Below are 7,885 nucleotides of genomic sequence, written 5' to 3'. Positions count from 1 at the left end.
CTAATCTATGGGTAGTCATTTTATAGTTTTTAATCCTTACATTAGGCTCCAGTTTACCCTACCATTTTCCAGGGTGTTACATCTTCCCACTTCTAAGTTGGAATACTAATATCTTGGGACAAACCTCCCAACTTCTGATGAACAACTTTCACTTGTTGACAGTTAGGACACTTAGCCACAAATTCTACAATAACCTTTTCATGCCATTCCACCAATAGATCTCCCGCAAGTCACCGTAAATCTAGGTGGCTCCCGGGTAAATGAAATATTAAGAACTATGCGGTTCTGATAAGATTTGCTTTCTCAATTCATAAATATTGGAAACACACAAACAACCTTGATCTCTAAGCTCACCATCTCCCCCCCTTAGTAGAAAGCCTTAATGGAATTTGTAAGCACCATTTCCTTCAACTCAACCAAAAATGAATCAAGACCTTGCTTGGCTTTCACATCCAACACAAATGATGATTCTAAACCATTATGAAAAATAACACAACCTTCATTAGAATCAACCAACGAAACATTGTCACAACCCAACCCAAAACCTTGGGCGGGACTGGGAATCGAGAACCATTGATGGTCCCAAGCGAACCCTTGGTCTACCTTTCTTACTCATAAAAAGAATTTACTCAAGATAAATACTTTTAAAAATAGTACACTGAACTGCTCAATAAATAACTGAGAATGTAATAAATAACATTCAATGCCAAAATGGCAACTCAAGTTTCAACTTAACTGAAAAGGAAAAGTAAAGACTCATGAACTAACATCAACCAACTCTGTCTATGAAACCTCTAAACTCTGAGGGATATCGGGACAAGACCCCGATCATCCTAACAACTAAAATAAGCGAGCAATAAAACAAAACATAACCAAAGGGATCCTCTGGAAAGCAAGGAAGCCCACCAACTGACTCTGAGTGGTCAACTAGAACAACGATGCACTGGATGCTGATCTTGGTTACCTGCGTCTGCATCATAAGAAGATGCAAGACAAATGTCAAATGTACATTGAATGTACGAGTATGCGAGGTAAATTCTAAAACAAGACATAAGCTTGAATGGAACTAAAGAACTTACATGGCTTAACTCATCTCAACATAACTGAACTCATTTCAATATAAAACAGTTTAAACCAAGTGCAATATAAAGAAAAGTTATTTAAAACATGATGTCAACCCTGTGTATATGCAAAGATACATATAACTCTGAAACATATGTTAAAATACAATAAATTGTGTACATAAGAATACAATTACTTCTATGGGAGTATCTTTAACTGACAACCATCAATTAACATCTATTGTGATGATACAACATTTTTCCTCATGCTGCCAGGGCTGTCCTATACCTTGCCGAGGGTATAGAACCTGAAATACAAAGTGGATCAACTAGTCTATGTTTAAAATCACTAAAGGAATCATCTAGAAAGTCTGACCCTTTTCATCCCACGATGGCTACATGGTTTATGGGGACTGTGAGTTGTCTGAACTCTCTTCCATATCGTTGCTCAATACTACTCCTAAATTATGATACTAGATCTTATGTTTAAAAACAAACTTCTTTCTGTGATTTGAGATAATTTCTCAAAAACTTAGCTCAAAGGGTATCTTGGAAATCAAAGTTTCCTCTTTTTCTTAAATGTGAAAGCATTTACTCTTTTCTGAAAACTAGCTCAAATGCTCTTTGAAAATCTCAGTTTCCATTCTCATTGAAATGTAAAAATATTTTAAACTCTTTGGGAATACATAGTCCCCATATACTTCTTTGAAGAAATGAACTTCAATCTATACTCTTTACTCGTTACTCAACTTGAACTTTAAGTCTTAAACCAAAGTTAAAAGCATTTGCAAAATACTTCTTGAAAGGACTCTAAGAACTTCCTAGACTTGACTCTTAAATTTCCTTGAATTTGAATTTATTGATTCAAGGTTATGATTCATGTTTATGGATGATTTCTGGATGCTTAGACGTCATTTAGATTTGTTAGAATCGATAGAAAGTTAGTACACTTTAGAAGGACTTAAACGGGCTAAACGACGAAAAACTGATGGAAAACGATGATCTGGGAGCGTCCATGGCGCGCCGCGCTAGCCCCAACTTACTGGGGCTCCAAAATGGCACAACGCTGGCGCGCCACCCCAGTATGCCTGGCGCTATAGGGGTGCATCGCGCAAGCCTCCCTTCAGGCAAAATTTGATGAACTTTTGGTTTCATTTTCTGATCTTAAATAGATTAATTCCAATTCCTTTTCTCAAATTCACTTTAGAATTAGATACCGAAGGCATATACACAAAATATTACACAAACAACTCAAGGAAACAACACTTTAATATCAATAAACTCCTTAATCTCAACTCATTCGAGAACGAAATCAATTCAAGAATAATTATCAAGAACACCAAATTCTCAATCTTTTTAGGATGGAAATACGCTGAATTAAACATGCTTGGAGTGTGGGTGAACTAACCCAACGCTATGTGATCTCGCATACCTCATAGGGATCACCCTTTGACAGAATCCATAAGCTATTCCTTACGAAAATGATGAATCTTGAACTTTCTTTTCCTTTTTCCTCTTTTCTCTTTTCTCCAAGCCCTAGCGTGAAGTTCAACTTTTATAAACTGACTAAATTCTGATTTGACCTCAATTAATTGCCCAAAAACTAAATGAAATAATTGGGTAAGGAAAAGACCATAGAGCCCTTCTAAAATCTTGATTAAGCTTTCCTTATTTGGAAAGCCCCACTTCAAATGGGCATATCTCACTCATATGAACTCGGAATCGCGCAAACTTGGCGGTGGTGGAAAGATTGTTCCAAGATCTTTCCTACGATATCTGGAAACACACCTAACTCATTCCGATGTAGAAGTTATGATCATTTCAATTTCACCTAAAATCCAACTTAACTTACTAATAAAATTTTCTAGATTTTATATTGTTTCCAAAAATTACTATTTCCACTTTTTAACTTCTTTCTAGTTCTTTCTAGCTGCGGGGTGTTACAATATCTCCACCTTGGGACATTCATCCTCGAATAAGCTTACTCTTAGTAGGCTAAAGGTGTAACATGTAATGTTTAGCTCAAACACCCAACAAGCAAGGAAAATGCAACATGCTAACTTATAAATGAAAGAGTACTAAGAAGAGAATTAGTACCTTGGTCTAGGACTTCTCCGGTTTCAAAGATATGTGGATATTTCTTATTAATATCTTCCTCATCTTCCCAAGTAGCTTCCCCAATCAATTGGTTCCTCCAAAGGACTTTGACTGATGCTACTTCCTTAGTCCTCAACTTGCGAACTTGGTGATCTAGAATCTGAACCAGAATCTCCTCATAAGATAAGCTATCTTTGATTCTAATATCTTCAATTGGTATGATCAATGAAGTATCACCCATGCACTTATTCAACATAGAGATATGAAAGACCGGATGAACCACGGCTAATTCTTGTGTTAGCTCCAACTCATAAGCTACATTACCTACCCTTTTGATATTCTGTAAGGGCTAATATACTAGGGACTAAGCTTTCCCTTCTTATTAAATCTCATAACACCTTTCATGGGTGAAACTTTCAAATATACCCAATTATCTACTTCAAACTCTAAGTCCCTTCTCCTAACATTGGTGTAGGATTTCTGACGACTCTTTGCCATTTTCAACCTCTCTTGAATCACTTTCACCTTATCCATAGCTTCATGAACTAAATCTGGTCCTATCAACCCCGTTTCACCAACTTCAAACCATCTAATAGGAGATCTGCATCTTTTCCCATAAAGAGCTTCATAAGGAGCCATTTGGATGCTAGAGTGGTAATTGTTGTTGTAAGCAAATTCAATAAGAGGTAGGTGAGCATCCCAATTACCTTTGAAATCAATCACTCAAGACCTCAACATATCCTCTAAGGTCTTAATAGTACGCTATGTTTGCCCATCTGTCTAAGGATGAAAGGCAGTACTTAAGTTCACCTTCGAACCCAAGCCTTTTTAGAATGACTTCCAAAATTGTGCAGTAAATTGCGCACCTCTGTTTGAAATAATGGAGATCGTAACTACATGAAGTCTAACCACTTCTTGGAGATAAAACTTGGCATAGTCCTCTGCTGAATGTGTGGTCTTTACTGATAAAAAGTAGGCTGATTTTTTCATTCTATCGACAATCACCCAAATATAATCATGCTGCCTGTGAGACCTTGGTAAACCTGTGACTAAATCCATATTAATCATCTCCCGTTTCCATTCCGTAAGTTCTATATTTTGAGCCATACCATCGGGCCTTTGGTGCTATACTTTAACTTGTTGGCAATTTGGACACTTAGCAACAAATTTTGCAATGCCCATCTTCATACTACTCCACCAATAAACTTCTCTCAAGTCGCGATATGTCTTTGTGGAACCCGAATGAATGGAATATCTGGAGCTATGAGCTTCCTCCATGATCCTATATTGCAGTTCATCCACCCTTGGTACACACAATCTACCTTGATACCTCAATACACCATCTCCCCCTTGTTCAAAAGCCATTAATTTTTTCTTATAAACATTTGCCTTCAATCCAAGTAAAATAGGATCTTGGTCTTGCTTTTCTTTTACTTCTGACACTAATGATGATTTAGCCCCATTCATCACCACCACTCCTACTTCTGTGGAATCCATTAGTCGGACTCCCAAGCGTGCAAGTCTATGCACATCTTTCGCTAACTCTCTCTTTTCTTCCTCAACATGGGCGGTACTACCCATAGACAACTTGCTTAAAGCATCAACAACAACATTAGCCTTACCTGGGTGGTAAAGAATACTCATGTCATAATCCTTAAGTAATTCTAACTACCTCCTTTGTCTGAGATTAAGCTCTTTATGAGTGAACACATACTGAAGGCTCTTGTGATCACTGAACACATCCACATGAACACCATAGAGATAGTGGCACCATATTTTCAAAGCAAATACTACAGCTGCCAATTCTAAATCATGGGTTGGGTAGTTCTTCTCATGAACTTTCAACTGTCTGGAGGCATAAGCTATAACCTTGTCATTTTGCATTAACACACAACCCAAACTAACTGTAGACGCATCACAATAGACAATAAAGCCTTGCGCACCTTCTCGTAATGTCAAAACTGGGGCAGTAGTCAAACTCTTTTTCAATTCCTGAAAGCTTTTCTCACAAGCTTCAGACCATTGAAACTTCACTGTTTTCTGAGTTAACTTAGTCAAAAGGGATGAAATAGATGAAAAACCCTCTATGAACCTTCTATAATAGCCAACCAAACCCAAAAAACTCCTGATATAAGTTGGCGATGTGGGTCTAGGCTAATTCTGCACTGCCTCAATTTTCTGAGTATCAACTTTAATTCCCTCTGCAGACACAATGTGGCCTAAGAATGCCACAAACTCAAGCCAAAACTCACACTTAGAGAACTTGGCATAAAACTCTTTATCTTTTAGAGTCTGGAGAACTATTCTGAGATGACTAGCATGATCTTCTTCATTCCTCGAATAGATTAGTAGGTCATCAATGAATACGATAACAAACATATGTAAATCAGGTTTGAACACTCTATTCATAAGGTCCATGAATGTTGTAGGTGCATTGGTCAAACCAAAGGACATAACTAAGAACTCTTAATAACCATAACGGGTCCTGAATGTTGTCTTTGGAATATCACATTCCCTTACTCTTAACTGATGGTAGCCTGATCTGAGATATATCTTACAAAAAGAAGTAGCAGGTGAAGCTGATAGAAAATATCATCAATTCACGGAAGAGGATACTTGTTCTTGATGGTAACCTTGTTCAACTGGAGGTAATGTATACACATCCTAAGGGAACCATCTTTCTTACTCACAAATAAGATGGGAGCGCCCCAAGGTGAGACACTTGGTCGAATAAAACCTTTATCAAGGAGATCTTTCAACTCCTTCTTCAATTCTTTTAACTTTGTCGATGCCATTCTGTATGGCGGAATAGATATAGGATGAGTATCTGGAAGAAGATCTACACAGAAGTCTATCTCTCTCTCAGGAGTGACTTTGCGATGATCATCTGGAAAGACTTCTGGAAACTCTTTTACAAATGAAACTGACTAAATATGAGGTATCTCAACACTAGAGTCATTAACTCGGACTAAGTAACAGACACACCCCTTAGAAACCAACTTTCTTGCCTTAAGGTACAAAATGAAACGACCATTAGGCACTTCTCAACTACTTTTCCACTCTAAGACTGGCTCATTTGGAAATTGAAACTTGACTACTCGAGTTCTACAATCAACTGAGACATAACAGGCATGAAGCCAGTCCATACCAAGAATGACATCAAAATCTGCCATGTCTAACTCAACTAAATCAGCCATGGAACTCTTGTGATTAATGGAAACGGGACAATCACGATAGACTCTTTTTGCTAAAATAGACTCACCAACAGGTGTAGAAACACTGAATGGTTCACTAAGTTGCTCAGGAATAACATCAAAATTCATCGCAACATATGGAGTTACAAAGGATAAACTCGCTCCTGGGTCTAGCAAATCATAAACAATAAAGTTAAAGACTTGGATCATACCACAGACAACATTTGGTGAATCCTCTTACTCTTGGCAACTTGCGAAAACATATAGGCAATTTGTTCCTCCGCCAGTACCTGAAGTAGCTCCTCTATGAGCAGCTCTGTTTGGTGGAGCAACTCAAGAAGACTAGGCTCTATTGTCCTCATTACCATTACCATGTTTATTCTTTGGACATTCTCACATGAAATGACCATTCTGTCCACACTTGAAGCAACCAGTAGAGCCCTTACAACATGTACCTGAGTGGTTCCTACCACACTTACGCATGCAGGAGGCTTACTACCCTCTTGAGCCATACTACCCTGAGAATAGGCAGGTTTGGCTCTGAAATTCTTTCTATTGTACTCACTCTTATTCTTTGGTGCAGGTGCACTAGCAGATGATGGAGTAGGTCCCTTACTTTTCTGTTGGAAGGATGACCGGTTGGCATTACTCTTCTGCTGCCCGGACTCATTCCATGTCTTAGCTCTCTTGTTCTTAAACTCTTTTTCATCCCTTAGTTTCTCCTCCTTAACCTGCTGCACATAGACCATCAACCTTGAGGTATCCATGTCATCTATTAGCATTACATCCCTACGTTCTATACTTGACAGACCAGACGTCCCAGCAACAAACAAGCTCATTCTACTCCTCATGTCGGCAACTATCTCTTAGCTCATAGTGAAATAAACTCCCCATGAAAGCATTCTTCGAAATAGTTCAACTCACAATCGGATGCGTGCAAGCATGAGTTAGAAAGAAACTGTATAGAGAAGAACTCTGTCGCACGAAATGAGTATGAAGAAAGTGAGATAGTTCCTAAAATATTAGATCCTCCTAATTATAGATGTATCGCGCTTCACACCGATAACTAGGACTCTACAGACATGGCTTCATAGACTCCCTATGACTTTTTAATTCTGTTCTCTGATACCAAGTTTGTCACGCCCCGAGCCTATACCCTTGGGGGGACTGGCACTCGATAATCATTGCTTGCCCCAAGCGAACCCTTGGCCTAGATTTCTTACTCAGCGGAAGACTTAACCCAAGATAAATACTTTTAAAAATAGTACATTGAACTGCTCAATAAATAACTGAGAATGCAATAAATAACATTCAATGCCAAAATGGCAACTCAAGTCTCAACTTAACTGAAAAGGAAAAGTAAAGACTCATGAACTAACATCAACTAACTCTATCTATGAAGCCTCTAAACTCTGAGGGATGTCGGGACAAGACCCTGATCATCCTAACAACTGAAATAAGCAAGCAATAAAACAAAACATAACCAAAGGGATCCTCCGAAAAGCAAGGAGGCTCACCAACTGACTCAGAGTG

This window comes from Solanum stenotomum, chromosome 4 (genome assembly GCF_019186545.1).
Source record: "Solanum stenotomum isolate F172 chromosome 4, ASM1918654v1, whole genome shotgun sequence".
Classification (NCBI taxonomy): Eukaryota; Viridiplantae; Streptophyta; class Magnoliopsida; order Solanales; family Solanaceae; genus Solanum; species Solanum stenotomum.
The sequence above is the reverse complement of the archived record's forward strand: the minus strand, read 5'-3'. Positions refer to the sequence as shown.